This window comes from Protomyctophum bolini (assembly GCF_963924005.1).
Source record: "Protomyctophum bolini genome assembly, chromosome: 5".
Lineage (NCBI taxonomy): Eukaryota > Metazoa > Chordata > Actinopteri > Myctophiformes > Myctophidae > Protomyctophum > Protomyctophum bolini.
Window position 1 is genome coordinate 23,859,886 of NC_137866.1, and position 8,882 is coordinate 23,868,767.

The following is an 8,882-nucleotide window of genomic DNA, read 5'->3' on the forward strand; positions in this document are numbered from 1 at the left end:
ACATGGGCTATAACCCATGGTTTTTGTCATTTCGTCATTTTTTTCAAATCTTCAAAAATGATGAAAAACGGCACGCTATAGTATGCCGTACGATATGGGCTATAGCCCACGGTCCAAAATGATGAGAAACGAGGCTAACTTTTTTTTTCAAAATTTAAAAAAACATGGGCTATAACCCATCGTTTTTGTCATTTCGTCATTTTTTTCAAATCCTCAAAAATGATGAAAAACGGCGCGCTATAGTATGCCGTACGATATGGGCTATAGCCCATGGTCCAAAATGATGAGAAACGAGGATAATTTATTTTTCAAAATTTCAAAAAACATGGGCTATAACCCATCGTTTTTGTCATTTCGTCATTTTTTTTCAAATCTTCAAAAATGATGAAAAACGGCGCGCTATAGTATGCCGTACGATATGGGCTATAGCCCACGGTCCAAAATGATGAGAAATGAGGCTAACTTTTTTTTTCAAAATTTCAAAAAACATGGGCTATAACCCATCGTTTTTGTCATTTCGTCATTTTTTTCAAATCCTCAAAAATGATGAAAAACGGCGCGCTATAGTATGCCGTACGATATGGGCTATAGCCCACGGTCCAAAATGATGAGAAACGAGGATAACTTATTTTTTCAAAATTTCAAAAAACATGGGCTATAACCCATCGTTTTTGTCATTTCGTCATTTTTTTCAAATCCTCAAAAATGATGAAAAACGGCGCGCTATAGTATGCCGTACGATATGGGCTATAGCCCATGGTCCAAAATGATGAGAAACGAGGATAACTTTTTTTTTCAAAATTTCAAAAAACATGGGCTATAACCCATCGTTTTTGTCATTTCGTCAAATGATGCATGCTGCAGATTACTCTCATTCTCATTTATACATCTGTTGCGGGTCCACAGTTGCTCAACTCAAATGTATTCGGAGTAGGATAGTATGCCGTACGATATGGGCTATAGCCCACGGTCCAAAATGATGAGAAACGAGGATAACTTTTTTTTTCAAAATTTCAAAAAACATGGGCTATAACCCATCGTTTTTTTCAAATCCTCAAAAATGATGAAAAACGGCGTGCTATAGTATGCCGTACGATATGGGCTATAGCCCATGGTCCAAAATGATGAGAAACGAGGATAACTTTTTTTTCAAAATTTCAAAAAACATGGGCTATAACCCATCGTTTTTTTTCCATTTTTTTCATTTTTTTCAAATCCTCAAAAATGATGAAAAGCGGCGTGCTATAGTATGCCGTACGATATGGGCTATAGCCCATGGTCCAAAATGATGAGAAACGAGGATAACTTTTTTTCCCAAAATTTCAAAAAACATGGGCTATAACCCATCGTTTTTTTCATTTTTTTCATTTTTTTCAAAAATGCTCAAAAATGATGAAAAACGGCGTGCTATAGTATGCCGTACGATATGGGCTATAGCCCATGGTCCAAAATGATGAGAAACGAGGATAAACATTAGCAAATTGCGGAGTGTTGCGGAGGATGAGAAACATTAGCATTTATCCTCGTTTTTCATCATTTTGAACCATGGGCACATAGTACAACTTCACTGGATACAACTGGCAACCATTGCAATAAATTTCATTGGTTTAATTTTTTTTACCAGTAAAATGCATTTCAGAAAACAATTGGATTTTCTGGGCATTTTCAGGGCACCAAAACCATCTGGGCACTAGGGACATGTGGGCACCAGGACAACTGGGCACTAGGGACATGTTGGCACCGGGACATGTGGGCATCAGGACAACTGGGCAGTTGTCCATGTGCACACATGTCCCTTGTTCCCAGGTTTCCAGTTTGGGAAACACCAATCTGAGAATCCCGTCGTCAAATATTCGGGAAAACAGCGCCTCCCCTAGGCAACAGTCTGTCTTGAGAGACTAGGGAAACACTGACTGTTCTACCTGCAAAAGTTTTTCAGAGGCAGATCTCACCAAGTCAAGTTTGACATGCAGAGGCTACTGACCCCAATTTAATGCGATTTATATCTGGGACTGGGACTGGGACTGGGACTGGGACTGGGACTGGGACTGGGACTGGGACTGGGACTGGGACTGGGACCCCATCCCCCTTGCCACATGCCCCTGTGCAGCTGCACATAGCGGCGGATGGTAGATCCGGCCCTGGTCTCACCAATACCTTCATGGAGTCAGTCGCCCACATTCACGTCAGTGGTTATGGAGACATTATCCACTTGATGATGAAAGGATCATTCTGAGGGAGAGGTGACGTACTAATGAAAGGACACACACAAACTGTTCATTGCTCAAATTGACTGAACTGAAAGAAATCGGCTGGGCTAAGGAGGAAGTTACCATCTCTGTCTGGCCGCCTGTGGTTTCTGAGTTGCAGTGTCTTTCCGTCTCACATCCCGTTATCAGTGTGTCATTTCACTACACTGCATAACACTTTATCCCCTCTTGTGCATCAAATCATTCTGCATGTGATTTTTGGTTAATTCGAAAGGATCACTCACAACAGGTCTACATGGTAAGTAGGAGGTGAAGTGAAGGAGGTGATTGTGGCCTAATACATTCAATTTGGTGAGAACCACTACTACTCTACACAATGATGAAGCAGTGATATTTATTTACTCATTTGAGCACAGACCATATACACATCAGAGGAAAGTTGCCATCCATATCCATATTAAATAGAATGATTGTGAGGGATGCAATGAGGACCGGGGACCTCTGATGTCACTCTGACTTAGACATAACCTCACCAGATATGTCTCAGAAGATAACTGACTTTCAACTGATAAACATGATGCAATGTGCATTTGTCTTTGCATTTTGCATCACTGCAGTCAATTCCAGAGTACTCACACTTTTTATAGAGCTCCCAGTCCCTACTGACTCTCAAAATGCAGGCTGTTGACCTTGAGCAGGTCCAGGAAACTTTGAGACAATAACACCGCTATTTCATCCATGAGCTGTGTTTCTGGAACAACAAGAGGAAATTCATTGAAGAAGAAAAAAGGAAAGATGAAAAGGGGCCAAATACAAGCCAACATGTGTGTGAGTCACTGATGGACATTGGACATTGTCCCAGACCTGGAGAGAAATAAAAAGACCCCTGCCAGGCCAACATGGCAGCTGTACATGTGCGCCTGTCAAGAGATGCTGGATCGGGGGGGGGAGGGGGGGGATTCTGGAGTGGAGGTACTGCTCCACTGCCTCTCCTTTCCTGGCTTGACAGTGTTTGGGCCTCTCATAACACTTCCTGACTCTTTTCCTGTGGGACCTTGGGAAAATGTCCAGTAAGAAGCTCTCCACCCTGAGTCCCTGATCCACAGACACTGCTATAATAACTACAGCGACCTCCTGTGGACAGCACAAATAAATAATTCAGGAACTGGGGTTGTATGAAGATTATCTTAAACTGAGCAAACAAACTATGGCATTGTATCCACACAAGCGTTTTATTTCAATTTAAATATTTGTCATTGGTTAGCTTGTCAGGCATTTACAAAAGGCTTCTGGGACAGTTTCAGTTTCATGAGAGTTTCTGTCAATTAAAATGACCACAGTATCTATCCATTGATTGCGCCCCTATGACATCAACACATTTGACCTCTAAGAATGAAACCACTTCTAGATCCCTAACATTTGCGACATAGACCCAGTGTGTGGCCCTCTGTATGTGGGCAGTGCAAGAGAGCGGAATGTGTGTGAGTGGGAAGGCTCAATGGAGACATTCTTGTGACCTGCACAACAATGACAGAAGAGATTTTGTGTCCCTGGGTAACAGAAGACAGAGGAGGCGGACATCATGGGGACACAATTTCTATGACGAACAAGCAGCTGAGAGTGTTTTAACTATGATTTGCACATTCAAATGCTGAGTTCAGCTTGAATTTGTGCCGATTGTGTTTTGTGGTAGATTGTAGAGCATCATCTCGTCACAATGAAACAACAAATGTGACATGTCTGTAATCTGGATTATATCATTCCAATCTGGATTTTATCATTCCAAACAAAGAGACTTTTGTTAAACTCATTGACATATCCATCATCGACTGTGTATTGAGTTTCGCTAACCTGATCCCAACTTTGTCAAAGTCAAAGTTAATGCTGAGCACATTAGTCTGAACTTGGTTGATTTGAGGGTGCTCAACAATGTTACAGTATGATGCTGCCCTCCTGTGGCACATCACCACAGACTAGTCATACATGTACTGTAGGCCTGGCTATTCTGTATGAGCTATCTCAGCAGTTAGAGTGGAGTAGTAGTTAATTCACTTAGGTTATATTAACGTATATAGACAAAGTTTAACACGTTTAATTAAACTGTTTTGTTTTATTAAAAGCGGTTTACATTTTAGGTTTTCTTTGTGTCTTTTGCCTTTATTTTATATTTTTGAGTGGTGCAACCACTCCTACAACCAGCAATGTCCGTGTACCTGTTTGTGTACGTGAATGAGCACGAGTGGTGTGCGCATGCGTGAAATTGGAACGACAGAAGTATGTGACATGGCTGCCACCTGCTGGACGCAAATCCAACTTCTGACTGTCTAGGTTCGCTAAAGAAGGAAAGGCCCAGCCAAAATAATAATGAAAAAATAGTTCTCAGTGACGCGGATTGATATCCATAATAAAGCTAATCTGACGGAGCAGAAAGAGAGAGAGAGATAGAGAGAGGAGGGGGGGGGGGGGGGGGGGAGAGAGGGGAGTTGCACCACTCGGTTCACACAGGTGTGATTTTTTATAGAGGGACAGGCAGTAGGCTGACAGGAAATGGGGGAGAGAGATGGGGGAGTGACATGCAGTAGAGGCCGTCGGGATCGGGAGTCGAGCCTGCGGCACACTGCCAGACTCGGACTATACCGGGCCAAGGTTCCTGGACCGCTGAGCCACGGCTCAGGCCTACATTTAGGTTTCTAAGTTGTAATGTACTAGACTAGACACACAATTGCACCTGGGGTTCTATGGGGGGGCTGGCTATTTAGAGGGGGGGCTAATGAATCTTGGTTTACATAGAAGTCAGTCAATTGAGCTTTTTTTTAGAGGGGGGGGGGGGGGGCTTAGAGGGGCTAAGCCTCCACCAGAGGTTGCCCCCCTGCCCTCACATCTAGAGTTCGGCCGCTACGCACCCTCACACCTTATGCCGATCCGACCAATTCACCGATATGTCTGAGTCAAAGTGTCGCCTAATTTTGAACCAAATGAACTGCTTCAGATCCCTAAACGTTGGTTCGGAACTGGAACCAAAAAGTACTTCTCCTTGCCCTGAAGTGGGAACCAAAGTCGGCATGTCACTATTCAGGTTGGAAGATGCCGATGTGATATAAACCGTCATAAAAAATCACATCCGTGTGAAGTGAGGGGCGCTAATATATTAAAGTCTCATGTTGCTATGATTAGATGATGTAATGGTGACAAAGGGTGACAAAACAAACATTAAAATTCTCTTTATTGTCAATGGCATTTAATGTTTGTTTTAGGGACAAGACGACGTAAATCTCTTCATTGTCAATGGCGTTTTTAAAACAAACATTGAACTAAAAAAATCACACTATTTAGGAGGGGCTTGCGACCCTCAAAAATAAAGAACGGAACCAGTTCTAGAACAAAAGTTATTTTGGTGGAAAAGGGGCCTGAGTCTGTAGTGTGTGGCCCATACCCTGTATATTGGCATGCCCATATATGGGCCTATTGGTTGGATCGGCAGTTCTGGACAACTGGCTCTCCAAATATGCCCAATTGCACATATATGGTCATATTGTTGCATCAGCGGTTCTGGACAACCGCATATCTGAACAACTCCCTCGCACTGCCTCGAGTCCTTGCCAATGCACACGCCAACCTTGAAATGGGTCCGTCCCATATTTTCGGATCTATGGCTCTGGACAACCAGATCTCTGGATCTCCAGTCCATATATACCTATAGGGTTTGTGTATGGTTATGTCTGAGTGAGAGTGGTCAGCGGGCAGGCTATGTAAATCTATATAATATATAGATTTACATAGCCTGCCCGCTGACCACTCTCACTCAGACATAACCATACACAAACCCTAATTCTATATTGGTGAGGGCAGAGGTTATATTATAACCTCTGCCCTCACCAATATAGAATTAATCAAACTTCATTGCTGAGAAACATTTTGGTCATTACTTGTCACAGATATCAATATTAGCAACAAATATTGAGTAATATGCTTTTGACTAATTACTTCTGACAAGATTCTCACACTCATCCCACTTAATTTGATCTTCTTAGACTGAAACCCAATACAAGATGTGCTAGTGTAAATGGACATACAGCATACCTTTTAACAGCACCTAATACAGTGATGTAAATAGGTTTTCAATGTAATGAGTGCCGGGATGCAGGGATGGTCTTTTAGATGAGTCCCAGGGACATTTTATGAGTGCCACTTCAACGACGTTAGGAGTCATATTTTGTCATTTTTACAAATTGCAGCATTTAACTCCCATTTCATTTTATATGGTTAAAGTTCAATTCAATTTTATTAAAGTGTCACAGCAAGTTGTCTCAAGACACTTTACATATAGAGCATGATGTGGTTATATTCATATAGAAAACAGAAGAAGAAATGATTATTATAACTAAAGCTAGCAAAAAATATTTATATCGAATAAAATAAAAAATAGTACAGTAGTACAGTAGTGCATCCCGTGGATGTAGAGTTAGTTTGAGTTGTTTTATTGCGTCCCTTAACTATAAACTGCGTTTTGGGATGCAAAATGCACCCGAGTTTAATCTCTGCTAATACTATATGTGGAGTCCAGCTGTCTAAATGTATGATTTTTTAAAGTTTTTATCCCACGATTTTGCAACCCAGTTTTTTCACCCAGTGCCAATTATCTAATGTAATCATGGGCACTACACTTCCTGTGCCAACCTGGGGGGGCAGCAGACTGACCTCATGCCTCCTTCTATGCATGAGGAGTCAAAGCTGCTTCTTTTCACCTGACAGGGGGGAGTTTCCCTGGCTGGCCAGTTCCTTTCCGCTCCATCAGGGGGAGGTAGTTTTAGAGACCAGGATTACTACATGTTTTTGTAAGGGTACCTACCCTATGGGGACACATGCAAACTCCACACAGAAAGGCCCTTTCGCCAACCCCACCTCAGGTATGGGCACTGATGACGCGGAGGAGGGAACACGCCCCCAGCACCCACGGCGTCCCCAGCAGGAATCGAACCCAGGACCTTCTAGCTGTGAGGCGACAGCACTACAGACTGTGCCACCGTGCCCCTTTAAATGTATGATTTATGTACTGATTACTTATTATGTGTGCTGCTTGTGGAAGTGATTTGAGAGGTTCCAAGTAAAACATATCAACTGATCTTAAAACCAAATCAGTCACAAAACTTAAATTCACATTTGTTGTCAAGGTGGATCTGGAAATTAAGTCAGTGACACACACAATACATTCATAGTTGCCGATAATAGTTCACTTGATTGAAGTTTTGACAGGTTTATAAACATTCTTTTTGGCAAAAAGCCAAAAGATGCTTATGTTTTAATGATTTGGAGATTCTACAACTGAATTTTGTACCAATATTTCCTAGCTAAAATTAGTAAATGACCAGTTGAACGTTAACAATAAAATAAATGGCATGGCTCTGCCACTCCCTGTTCCCCAGTGTCTTGATGATGATGATTCACCTGGGAATGGACACTCACCTGTTCCTGATCTGGTTAATGATCCTCAGAGGCTATAAATCCATAGTATAAAATATAAATCCCAATGCTAGAATCATTTTTGAGTTTGTTTGTGTTTCCTACTAATGTCTGCTTCCAGTTAACCCTTTTCTCTGTGTATATTTCCCATGTTTTGAGCTGTGGGCTTAGACATTAACCTCTTAACTTGAAAACGAATCCATTTGCAACATCTGGCATTGTCACCAATCACCATATTCAAAAGGAAGGGAGACAACTAGACAAGTCATTGCAATTAAAAATGTATAGTAGGCAGTAGATAGATGCTCTTATCCAGTCATCCTGTGGCAACAGCCATATGGCATCTTTGTTTTTGACAATTACGGTTGCAAAAATCTAACTTGCTTCACAACCCACATTACAGTGAAAACATCCTTCCAGACACGCAGTGTATTTTTTGAAAGGACGCAAACATCTTTATTGCTGGATAGGTCCAGGTGAAATGTAGACGGCATCATAAATCGGTAAGTTTTCAAGCTTGGCCATTATCTCTGGAACGGAGTCCAGAAGTCCAATCTGCTCAGTTTGAAGAATGTTTTTGGATGCCCGACTATAAGGGCATTAAAGCACATTGATTATTCATTGGCCATATTCAGACCGCAGCCATCTTGCCAGCAAGGTGATATCTAGGTTCTACTTCCCATAGACAGCCCATTCATCCAAACAGAAAAGTCCTCTTTAATTATATTAAACAATGTCAAAATCACCAACATTGCAGCTGTAGGGAAAGCTTGAATTATCCTCTTTCAATCTGTAAAGTTTTTGTTCAATAAAAATCCACCGTAGACATGTTATGAGCTACTTCCTTGAAATTCCTTACAGATGATTATTTAAGTATCGGAGTATGGAAGCGCTCGTTATCAGTAAAGCAACCTCCTGCTGCCTGCTGCACTATGTGCACATTCAAAACAGGTGGTACGCATGGGCTGCTGAGTGATATTCAACGAGCGCTTCCAAACTACTTAAAAAAAAATCACATGAAGGAATTTCTTGACAGGAAGTAGCTCATCGGGGTCGGGAAATATTAAGGCGAGTTGTCCGAACTTTCGGAGTGAGCTGTCCGTCTTTTCCCTTTACCAACACGCCCAACTCGCCCCAGCAGAAAGTACAGACAACTCACCCCGCCATGTCAGAAAGTGAAGACAACTCACCGGGGTGAGTTGTTGAACCCTT